General features: G+C 47.1%; 1 long non-coding RNA gene across 1 annotated transcript; it reads right to left on the bottom strand.

The window, feature by feature from the left end:
* Positions 1-652: 652 nt before the first annotated feature.
* LOC120842763 lies at positions 653-6,548 on the bottom strand. The gene is made up of 4 exons (XR_005716008.1): positions 6,516-6,548; positions 4,951-5,026; positions 4,168-4,322; positions 653-781 (listed from the first exon to the last, which is right to left on the bottom strand). It is a non-coding gene; the product is annotated as an uncharacterized LOC120842763 (long non-coding RNA).
* Positions 6,549-11,043: the final 4,495 nt, after the last annotated feature.

Below are 11,043 nucleotides of genomic sequence, written 5' to 3'. Positions count from 1 at the left end.
AAATACTACTTTCTGTACAAACACAAGATACCCACGATATTACACGATAAATAGCCACCAAAATTAACGTACCAATTAGGCAATGCTGTTCGTAAGTCGCGTAAATCGCCGAAGTCACGGAACATTCACGAAGCAAGACGGCCATCTTGGAAAAAATCAAAATAGTGATGGTGATAGCGATGGGTCTTCTGTAAAAACTGCGAAGACAAATGTAATCAGTGTTTCTTTCGTTTTCTTGTTTTAATTATTATAAGGAACACATATTCACCTTAGCAGAAACTTATAATAATGGCAACAAAATAGCCTAAAGTTTGAACATTTAGTTGAGCCGAAATACACTTAGTAATGTCTATAAACCTTGTTTCATTGTTTCAGTAATTAAATACAAACAGAACAGACTTGGAAACCCTTGCCGATTGCTTTTCCGTGCAAGTGTGAATGGTCAAAAGCCGATGCAATGATAAGGTGAAATACTTCGGAGATAGCATGCTTAAAGTGGCCAGAAATATTAAACGGGGTATATCTATCGTCTTTTCATCAAACTTTTCGGAGCTTAATCTTCTAAATAATTACCTTCCATGTTTCACAGTAATCTGTGGCATGGATTCACCACACTATTTTTGTCAAGTGTGGCAAGAAGTATGCACCACCATCAGAAAAAAATATGACAATTTATTTAATTACGAGAGGAAGCCACGAAAGGGGAAGACGGCAAGACCTGATCCACCAAAAAGGAGTGGGCCTAAGAATGCAGTCTTGGTCCATGATTCACGACGGTAACCTATGATGAATGCAGAGAACAAAGGAGTCCATCAGGTCAACAGGAACCAATATCTGACCCGAACATGCAGGGCAATGCAGAGCAGGGGCAAATTTATCGGGCAGACTGGGGGGAAAGGGAGATGATATCATGGGCAAAATGTTGCCCAGATCTGTTTTGCTAACCTAATATTTGTTATGTCACTAAACACCAACGTTATTAAAACGCTCAGTTGGAACACTCACTCCTGGAACCTGGACCGCTGGCGTCCACCAAGACCAAACTAAATACGGTAACAGCGCCACCCTTTTGCGACAAATTAAAACATGCAAGCTGTTTTATTTAGCTACTAAAAATGGCCCTGCGAGATGGCGCCACATAGAGTTCCTGTATAGGCTCTTTACAGGAGCCATAGTTGCATGACTGTTTTCCACATACCGCCGCACCGCTACTCACCGAGATGCGATCATGTGAGGAGCAGACTCAAATGCCGTGCACGAAAGTACGCATTGCACGCACCCTGGCATACGTTCCCCTGCTTTTTAGCACACTGTGCTGCCATTCGCCGAATTCAGTCACATGAGGAGCAGGCTCCATATGCCGTGCAGAAAAGACGGCGCTACAGGGATGAACACGCAACTATGGCTCCCGTAGGGAGCCTATAAAGGAACTTTAGCACCACTGGCTCTTCTGCGACTCGACGGAACCACCAAGTGTAGCCGTGTAGTTTCCTTAGTGGCAGCTGCGGGAGAAATGGCGGCGTTGCAATAGACTCCTTCCAAAACCGACACGCCCCATCGCGGCGAAATACCACGCAGTGCACTCTGGGAACTGGTTGGCCACTTAGTTTCGGTTTCGACTGAGCAGCTTCACCTCATGCTATCACTCCGCACCCAAATATGCTGCTCGCGTTTTTGATTATCTGACTTTTTTTACGAATGTACAATACACACATTTTCCAGTGATACAAAACGAAGAAGGGGGCACTTTCCTTGGTTCCAGAAACACCGGATATTATGTGTGCGTATGCAAACGTAGTAAGACGTGGCTTAGTCATCTCACCCCTCGAGTGCATCTTTGAGCTCAGTGCCAGTAATCCCGTCCAGTACCAGTGAACTACAACTGAAATTTGGTCACCTTGAGCCCTACACGTATTTTGTTTGCCAAACGTACGCTTCTTGTTACTTCATTGGGCGAAAAGCAAGCCACATCCTCACAGGAGTATCAAAGTTAAGCCCAGCATTGGCGCATTAACTTTTAAGGAAACAATAAATTCAACCTCACTACTGCACAAAAGTTACTGTGATGTCTTCCTCATGTCATCACATATCTCACACTCAAATTTTATGCTGATAGAAGATTAAGTTTTCGCAAACGCTAAGATCGGCTAGCTACGACGGAGGCCCTAACAAGCGTCCCCAACTCCTCCTCAGCCTTTTTGGATGAGCTTTTACTGACGCCCAAGATCTGTGCCTGAATGGTGTGTCTGAAATTATCTCGGCATACTCAGTCAGAAAGAAAGGAAACACATAACAAATATTATGGCCATTAGCAACCGTCAAATGCGCTTTGAATAATTTCGTTCGTTCAACACACCGCAGAATTCATGCCTGTCCAGTGCACTTCCAGCGAACGGTGCGACATTGTTCACACAAGTGCTCGACTTCTGCTTTTTTTTTGTATGTGCGAATGTACCTATATTATTGCAGGATAACTTTATGCGCATACGTGATGTTGAATATTAGTGGAAGGCAAGCGGGTGGGGACTTCACTTTGTGCAGTGCTGCGGGGCAGTACAGATAAGAGAAGTGTGTTCGAATGGAGCTTTTCAATGGCACGTCAGAGTTTTACTTCGCATACTCAGGCGTATTAAGAAAAACAGTAATTGCAAAAAGTTATATTTCGTCTATGGACGCACGAAAAAAAAAAAAATTCCTGATCAGCAACACTAATGTAAAGGCGCGAACTCGATGTATGCATACTTATTGGCTGCTACAGCTTGTTGATTCGTACACAAGCAAGATCCCTGAGCTTCGCAGCGTCGACATTCCCAGCACTGGCTCGTCCACATACCTCGAACCGCTAACAAAAAGGCTCAAGTACAAAAATACAACAAGCATGCGTTAAGATAAGCTATACTTCTCGGGCTTGCGCTAAAGATTCGAGGTCTGGCCATTTGGGTTAGTTTAGAGACCACAAATGACGCTCTCGATACCAGAAAATATGAGATAACGGCCGTTTATGGTCCACGCTCTGGGTATCTCTTGTCGACGTGTCAATCGAAACCGAAACCATGCCACTCTCCTCCCTGGCTAACTAGTTCCCAGAGTGCAACGCGCGTCGTGTTGCATGCAGGAATTTATGGAAGTAGTTTGTTGCGTTTAGTTCGGTTCTCGAGTATGGATGGAAGCCACTAATCATTTTTTCCTAACAAAAGCTGGCATATGTAGATTTTTCACTGAAAAAAGTTAACCTTGGGGGCTTTAGTCCCCCATCCTTAAAATCTGCCCATGATGGATGTGCCAAGAAAATGAGGGAGAAGAGTGGAAGAGAGCACGCAAGGACGTCAGGACACCCGAGCTCTGGTTAGAGGGATTGGTGGGTACACCTAAAGCTACGTGCCTTTGTCTCCACTGCACTTGTCGAGGACGTTTCAATGCGAGAGCCAAACACTGGACGCCCGCGTTCTGCAGTCGAACGTGTTCAACGAGTGCAGCAGAAACAAAGGCTGCCTTTATCTCCACTGCACTCGTCAAACGCATTCGAATGTGAATGCGAAACGCTGGACACCGACGTTCTGCATGTGCAGTACAGACAAAGGCAGTTAGCTTTAGGTCTACCCACTAATCGCTCCAATCGGAGCTCTGCGTTTTGAAATTCCTGCACTCTCATCCCCTCCTTTCTCTCAATTTCTCGGCACATAGAGTTCTGGAAGTTTAACAACAGTGGCCAGTGAAAAATCCAACAGACATGACATCCACAAAAAAAAAAAGAAAAGCAGCTTTCTTTGGGATTTTTTTGAAGGTGTTCTAAAATGCACTGAGAACTCCAAGTCGAGCTACTCCGTTCGGAGCTGAGGGAGTTGATACTGAACGCACCATCACCACTACTGCAAGGGAGGTCACGTGGAAATATTGTGTCTCTGAACTGCTCCTGCCGCTTCAAACACCTTAGAGTTGTCGGAGCTGCTCATCGGTTTCAAGTCGTACCCAAAACCAGCAATGCGTGTTGCTGTGGAGGGGGGAATAACTCATCAGCTGCCCAAAAACTATATGAGTAACTTATCCCATGAGTAGCGGGCCTTATAGCAAGCTCGTTTCAAATGCACTGGCATTATGCGAGTCATCTCATAGAGTGTATCGCACTCGCGGAGTGCCGCACAAAGAACCGGTCTCAAATTAACTTACCGAGTGCAGCCTGATGCTGTCACCATCTGCATTGTAGTAAGAGTGCAGACCTCAAACTAAAATTAGCGCTACGCTGTTCGACATGACGGGCAGGAATGCGATTGAGAGTTGCTGCAACGTGTAGTTTATATCTGTGATGACTTCAAACAGCACGGCTGTAAGAGATATTTGCAGATGGCATTAGTTCCTGTAACCTACTCAGTACAAAACAGCTGTAACTTTTTGTTAAACGATACACTGGAAAAAACTGTGCGGAAAAGCTTGATCAGAGCAAACGCAAGAAATTTGAAGGCTAGGCACGCCTTGCGGAACACAAGGATGCCCACACAAATCTTTCCTTGAAGCATGCTCCTTCTGTACGAACAGCCCAAGTTAATTTTAGGGTTAGAATATTTTTTGCCAGTTTCACGCTGTTTTGGATGGATGCGAGGCGGGCTCACTCTCGTCGTAAAGCGGCACTCGGTCTTGTTGACTGATATTGCCGTTTCGTTTGACACTGCGATGTGCAACACTCTCGAAGCTAGCTAGCTGTAGGGCACGTTTCATTCTTGATTATCGCCGCTTGTCCAGAAAGCTCTGTGACACTTTGTCGCTGCCAGATGACACTGTGCTCAACGTGCCGTTGCGCCCAACGGACAGGAAACGTGACACACCTTCGGCACTGGATTGGCTCCGATGGCTCGCAGCATTCAGAGTAAAGTGCGGTATTGCATTTTGCGCTCTAGTAACTCACCACTGCCGAGCTGCTACGCCAGAAGCACTCAGCAGACCCCACCAACTCACCTCTACGTTGACAGGGCGGTAGGACCCATGTGGTTGGTGGGCCAAGCTTTTATTGCCTCATGTCCGACCTGCACATCTGTATGAGAAAGGGGCATGATAAGTGATGCAAGACTGACAATCGGCTGGTTCACCAAACATGTAGCCTCCAGTGCCCTGTCAGTTAAGGGGTGAATGAAGTCTAAAGTTGGTATATAACAGCCGTCTACTGTCCCACTCTCAGGCACGCCACCCATGACCAGTCCAGTCGTTGATCTTTAAAGGGGTTATGACACGAAAATTAAACGGATAGACTATTCTTGAAATGGAATGCTCATAGGCTACTTAGTATATACATCAAGTTACGCAATTTTTAGAGCTCTGATAATTGCAATATTCAATTTACGAATTTTTATAATTTTCTTCTGGCAACCAGGCAACACTGCTCAACTTAGTCACACCATGGTGTCCATAAACCACGTGACCATGAACACTCTCTCATTCTAGGCACCCCCATGATCGCCCAAGCTCTTCTCGTCGCGGTAGACGCTCAAACAGCTCGGTAAACTGAAAGCTATTCTCGCTCTTGCACCCCGGCCGGTGGACCTTCCACCCTGCATGCGCCTGCGAGACATTCCCGGACGACGGTGACCACGGCGAACTCGTCGTCGCTGGAGCTCGTCGCCAGCGGGTCGCAGTCAAAATGAACAGCTTCCAACATCTCTTGATAGCAATCACTCTCATCGCTGCTTCGATCAATGTTGAACACTTCAACAAGGCGATCGATGCCGTAGACGTAATCGTCACAGACCGGATGCTGGAAACGTGGAAGGTAAACGAGGAAGCTGAGGCTCGATACACCAAGAGAGCCAAGTCTGTGAGTGCGTGCAAGTAGACACCACGCTGGAGGCTGGCTACGTCATCAGCCTCCAGGTCCGCCCGGATCTGAGGGGCCCGCATATAAATCGATGTATCCACAAAATTATCGCGCCTTTTTCAAAACAAATTTAGCAGGATTCTAGGAACATACAATGGGTCCTAGCAGTATAGTTATGTAATATTTTATTTTTGGCGTGTCATAACCCCTTTAAGCAAGGTTAAGCAATGACTGCCTTGTGCCACCACACATGAAGGTGTCCACGGAACGAAGCCGCATTGGTCCTGCCAGAACCCACTCCTCGTCGGGGTAGAAAACTTTCGGGCCCTTTATTTCCTGTGTTGTACAATACCCCAAGAGGTCCTCTGTTGAAACGGGACTATCTTGACCCCCTCGGTCAGAGGCGAGGCCCATTGCGGCCATTCAGCGCCGTCTACTCATTCATAGATGTTGCTCCTTTCGACAAAATGTCTGTGGCGACAGCTGGAGCTAGTGAAAAAGCGGACACCATAGCTCCTCCCAAAGCACCCTGTTCTTCCTCAAGAGCGGCTAGTTCATCCAGGAACAGTGCAATGATGCTTGGTGGTGTATGATAGCAGACCACCGGTCATAGCCGCACCAACGGCGGCGGCGGCGCCCCCCCCCCCCCCAACTGACGTCACTCAGGTGACAAGCATTTCACTCGCATGACGTGACTCCAAGCCATACTCACTATGGCTGGCGACAACGCATAAAAGGCATGCACTGGCCCTTTGACCCATGCGGAGTGCAGTGCAGGAAGTGGAACGGCATCGGTGACCCAGTCGCTGCAGTTACCCAGAACTGTTTTACTGCTGTTTCGGCGAAGGTACAGGCCCGCTGTTTGATGCACGTATGTAGAAGCCATCAGCCGCAAGCATCGGACACCTGGGGTGGAAAATTTTCCACCCAACAAAACAATAACCATGAGAAGAGTGGTCTAGCCGGTGAATTGCAAAAACATAAAAAGTAGGCACACAAAGAAGTATTTCTGTTACCTTGTAATGCAAAAACACAAAAAGCAGGCACATATAGAAGTATTTCTGTTACCTCGTCTCATGCTCAAGCATTCTTTTGGATAGTATACATCAATAATGCCTGTCTCGCAGTGGCTTTCTGAACAAAATGTAGCAGAAAATACAACCAGTTGAATACCAAAGGAGAAGTAGAACAGAGAGGCACTTATTTGTTGTCACTCTAACATGCACACTATGGAAGAGCACAACTCTTCGGAATTAACCTGTAGCAGAATCGCTTAGCAGTTCTGCTGCAGGTGTGAATGTACCACGAAGCAGAATACAGTATTTGTGCAGAAAACACCATCGCAGGCCTACCAGGACGAACAGCAACATATTTACCCGCCACAAATTCAACGCGCCGTGAGGGCCATTCGCGAAGCCTGATCTGTTTGTAAATCCCGTCTTTCGACAGAACGCTTTTGTGACTGCACGAGCTCGTCAAAAGCTGACATTCCCAACATGCAAATGCGGCGCAGGCGGCACTTGGGAGCCACATGCCACTCCCGTTGATTATCTCCATTATCTTCTTCTTTGTCCCCGACGCTACGTGAGGTAGCCAAGCGCTATCAAATTCCACCACAGCGGTGTTGGATGGATGGATGAATACGGCTGAGCCCTTTGGATCGGGCGGTAGCTTACGCCACCTAGCCATTTTGTTTTGCCATTTAAGCTTAGAATATTTAAATGTGAAATCTATATTCACTCCGCAGTGCAAAGAAAGTGAGGCTATGAAACCCCCTTGCCATCAGTGAATGAGAAAATACCTAGTTTTCTCTCGATTTCTGCCACCATTCACTTAATCTTTGCTTGGTAATCTCTACAGTCTTGAAATCCACTCTCCCTTCGCTGTCTCTAAAACCCAATGACTTTATTAAATCTATGTTGTCTTCGGTAGGCATAGGGTGAAGCCCTTTACAGTAGAGTATCAAGTGCTCAGCCGTCTCGTCCTCCTCTCCACAAGCAGTGCACACTGTATCAATTTCCTGGTACTTCACTCTGTATGTTGTGGTTCGCAGAACACCCGTTCTTGCCTCAAACAGCAATGAGCTTCCCCTTGAATTGTCATAAATGCTTTCTTTGGCAAGAACTCTTTTGTTTAATCTATAGCTTTCCAGAGCCGTCTTTGTCTGCATTCCCTCAAGCCACCGATCTCTTTCTGTGGCCTTAACTTTCTTCTTAACTGAGACTTGCTCTTCCGTATCTTCGCTATAGCCCAAAAACTTTCCTCTTAATTTCCTAGTGCGCTGTCTCCACTTTGTGTCTACACTCCTCATGTATAAATAGCTGAAAACCTTTCGTGCCCATTGCTCCCCGTCCATTTGCCTCAACCTATCCTCAAATTCTACCTTGCTCACCGCTTCCCTGCTCTCAAATGATGCCCATCCCATGTCTCCTTGTACTCCCTGAATCGACGATCGAACGCCACCAGTACTCCTTGAATCGACGACTTGTACTCCTTGAATCGACGATCGAAGGCCACCAGTAGGTAAATTCCACTCACCTTTTACTTTCCGAACAAGCGTCCCGCGGGCCTCCATGTGGCGAGACGGGGCCTGTTACTGGCTTGCATGAATGCGCTGAATGCGCTGTGGACTTCACTGCCGACGCTCGTTCCCAAGCATTGAATATCACGACCAACTCCACTCGGCAATACCGCGGCACATAACACGACAATGTATAATACAAGAAAGACTGCTGGAACCACTAATATGGAACCAACGCGACCGCTCCGAAAAGCGCCCAACAAACACTTGGGCTATGTTCCAAATCTTACCCGAGTAACCTGCCTCCTACGTCAGCGGGTAATACCACGTGACATCGCGAGTAAACGATCCGCGACTCGATTTTGGAACGGCCAGGATAATCACCTGGATACTACGCGGATTGGCTTCGTCTTGGGCAACGGCAAAAGAAAACACAACAGCGATGGCAGAAAATAGCAGACGATCCTTTTGATCATGGAGAAAGCACACCCGAAGAACGGTAATGTTAATGACGACGCGGTGTTTTTTGAGGTGGATTCACCAGCTCCTTTTACTCACCTTCGTTTTGAGCTGTATATTGAGATCAAAATTACTTACTCCTTACAGCTAGATATAAAAAAAAACGTGTTTTTATTAACCAGCACGATCGCTGCAATTCTAGTCACGGTGCCCTAAACGCATATATTCCACGCATTGTAATTTGCACCGATTATGTTTTCCAGAAATATATTCCACACGGTGTAGCGGTACAGCGCGAGGGTGCTTTCTCCAGAGTGGTATGAAACTCACGTTCGCTTTGTATGTATGTATGTATCTTTTATTTCAGACACGAATGTGACGCGAATGTGATTACAGTGAAATTTTCGAAGCCTTCACTGCTTTACAAACGTTATCCTCTCATTACACACACTCTGAAGGAAACAAAAATACTACGTTATCATATACCGAGTTCAAGCATTTTCGGCCTTGAACGTGAGAATACGGCATTCCCCCAACGCCGAGGACGAGGATGCGGAGAAGCTCCTGTTTACGCTCGCACTCAGATAATAACAAGTACACGTTGCCGGGGAAGGTGGACGGTCTGGATGTAATGCAGTCAATTCCTGCGTTGACAACAGCAAATCGCAATAACCACACATGCTGCACCTAATTCTTTGTCATTTCGAACGTCCGCCACCAAAACCAACGGAGCAAGCGAGCTTTGACGGCTGTCGGCGCAGGAAGCAGACGACGAACAGATCACGTGACGTATTTACTCGATTTGATCCGACTTTACCCCCCGATCGAGGAGGGTAGCGCGAGTAATTACTCCGGAGTAAACAACCCGCTTCTGGAACGCGAGTTCTGACGTCATCGAGTAAGCTCGAGTAAGTTTTGGAACGCCACGGTACGAAACTTTTACTCCGGAGTCGGATCGAGTAAATGTTGGAACACAGCCTAGGAGGAACGAAAAGTAAAAAAAAAAGTAAAATTGAAAGAAGCAAAAACAAACAAAACAAAAATTTTCGTCACTTCCTGTTTGTGCTGTTTTGCTTGTTTTTGCTTTTTCTCTCAGCCAATAGGCGTTGCAACCTTAATGCGGCGAAACGCTCGTTTTCAGACGTGTCCGAAAAAGACGGAAGTGACTGTGAGAAGTGGAACTACGTCAAAGCAGCCCAACAGCCAAGATCATGGCACGGGATGCGAAGTAAGTTTGTTTCTTTGTTCGTTGGAGCTAGCTTATTTCCTGCGTTCAGAAAGCTTGCTATACGCCTCGCAAGTGGGCTCATTTCCGTCTTCTGCGCATGAGAAAGGAAGTAGCGGTGACGTCAGAACGCCGAGACTGATTGGCTGATCGCGACCCCCTATCTGAACGTCGTCTGCTCCTTTGCAACGTCGTCTGCGTCTTTCATACCGTTCCTGCGACTTTCGGAAGTGCAGGTCTTTACGAGCGAGCGTGACTTCGCCTTTCAGAGAGGGCAGACGAAGTAACTCGAGCGGTACGTTGTTTTTGTCTAACATCTAGCAGACGCGCTTCAAGGAGGGAAGTCAAAGGACTCACTGGCGAGGTGTCCCGAGGCGCCGAGGTTTGTTTGCTAAGAACCGAGAGTGAGGGTGGTTTGTGTCCGCAAGTTCCCTCCCAAATACTTTTTCCCTCCTTTCGTGTGCGGCGAGACCCCTTATTCTTTAACGGCGTCGGCGGGTTGGCGCAGTTAACGTCGTCTGCTTTACGTCTGCTACTAAAAGCGATGGCTGCTTTACCTTTCCTGCGTCTGTCGGAGATTCACCGCTTTTTCACCGGCGAGAGCCATCGTTGCCTCAGGAAACAAGGAGATAACAAGAGGAAGAAATTGACCTCTTAATCTAAAATTGAGGTAAGCGGTCAATGTATAATACGGGAAGGGTTCACAAGGGTCGCGCGGGCATATTAGGGCAGACGGTCGCCGAGTCGCGGAGTGCCGGCCAGGCTTAACTGCCGTACTCGCTTGGTCGTGTTCGGAGGAATCGTGGCCGTTGGAACTTTTCCTGGGTGTTTGTGGATCCAGAGTTCTTGTTCGTCGCGGACTGCTTCAAGTACTTTTTACTTTTTTCTTGCTGCTTGAAGTCGGGACGCGTGAGAAGCGCACGTAGAAAAATAAACGTCCGTGGGTCGTTGCGACCGCGACGTGTTGGCAATGCTGATTTAATCGTAAGAAGTGCGTGAGACAGCTTTGAAGCTGTCGTAGGATTTTGTCGTAAC

This window comes from Ixodes scapularis, unplaced genomic scaffold (assembly GCF_016920785.2).
Source record: "Ixodes scapularis isolate PalLabHiFi unplaced genomic scaffold, ASM1692078v2 ptg001013l_1__unscaffolded, whole genome shotgun sequence".
NCBI lineage: Eukaryota > Metazoa > Arthropoda > Arachnida > Ixodida > Ixodidae > Ixodes > Ixodes scapularis.
This window is presented reverse-complemented; position numbering and strand designations above follow the sequence as displayed.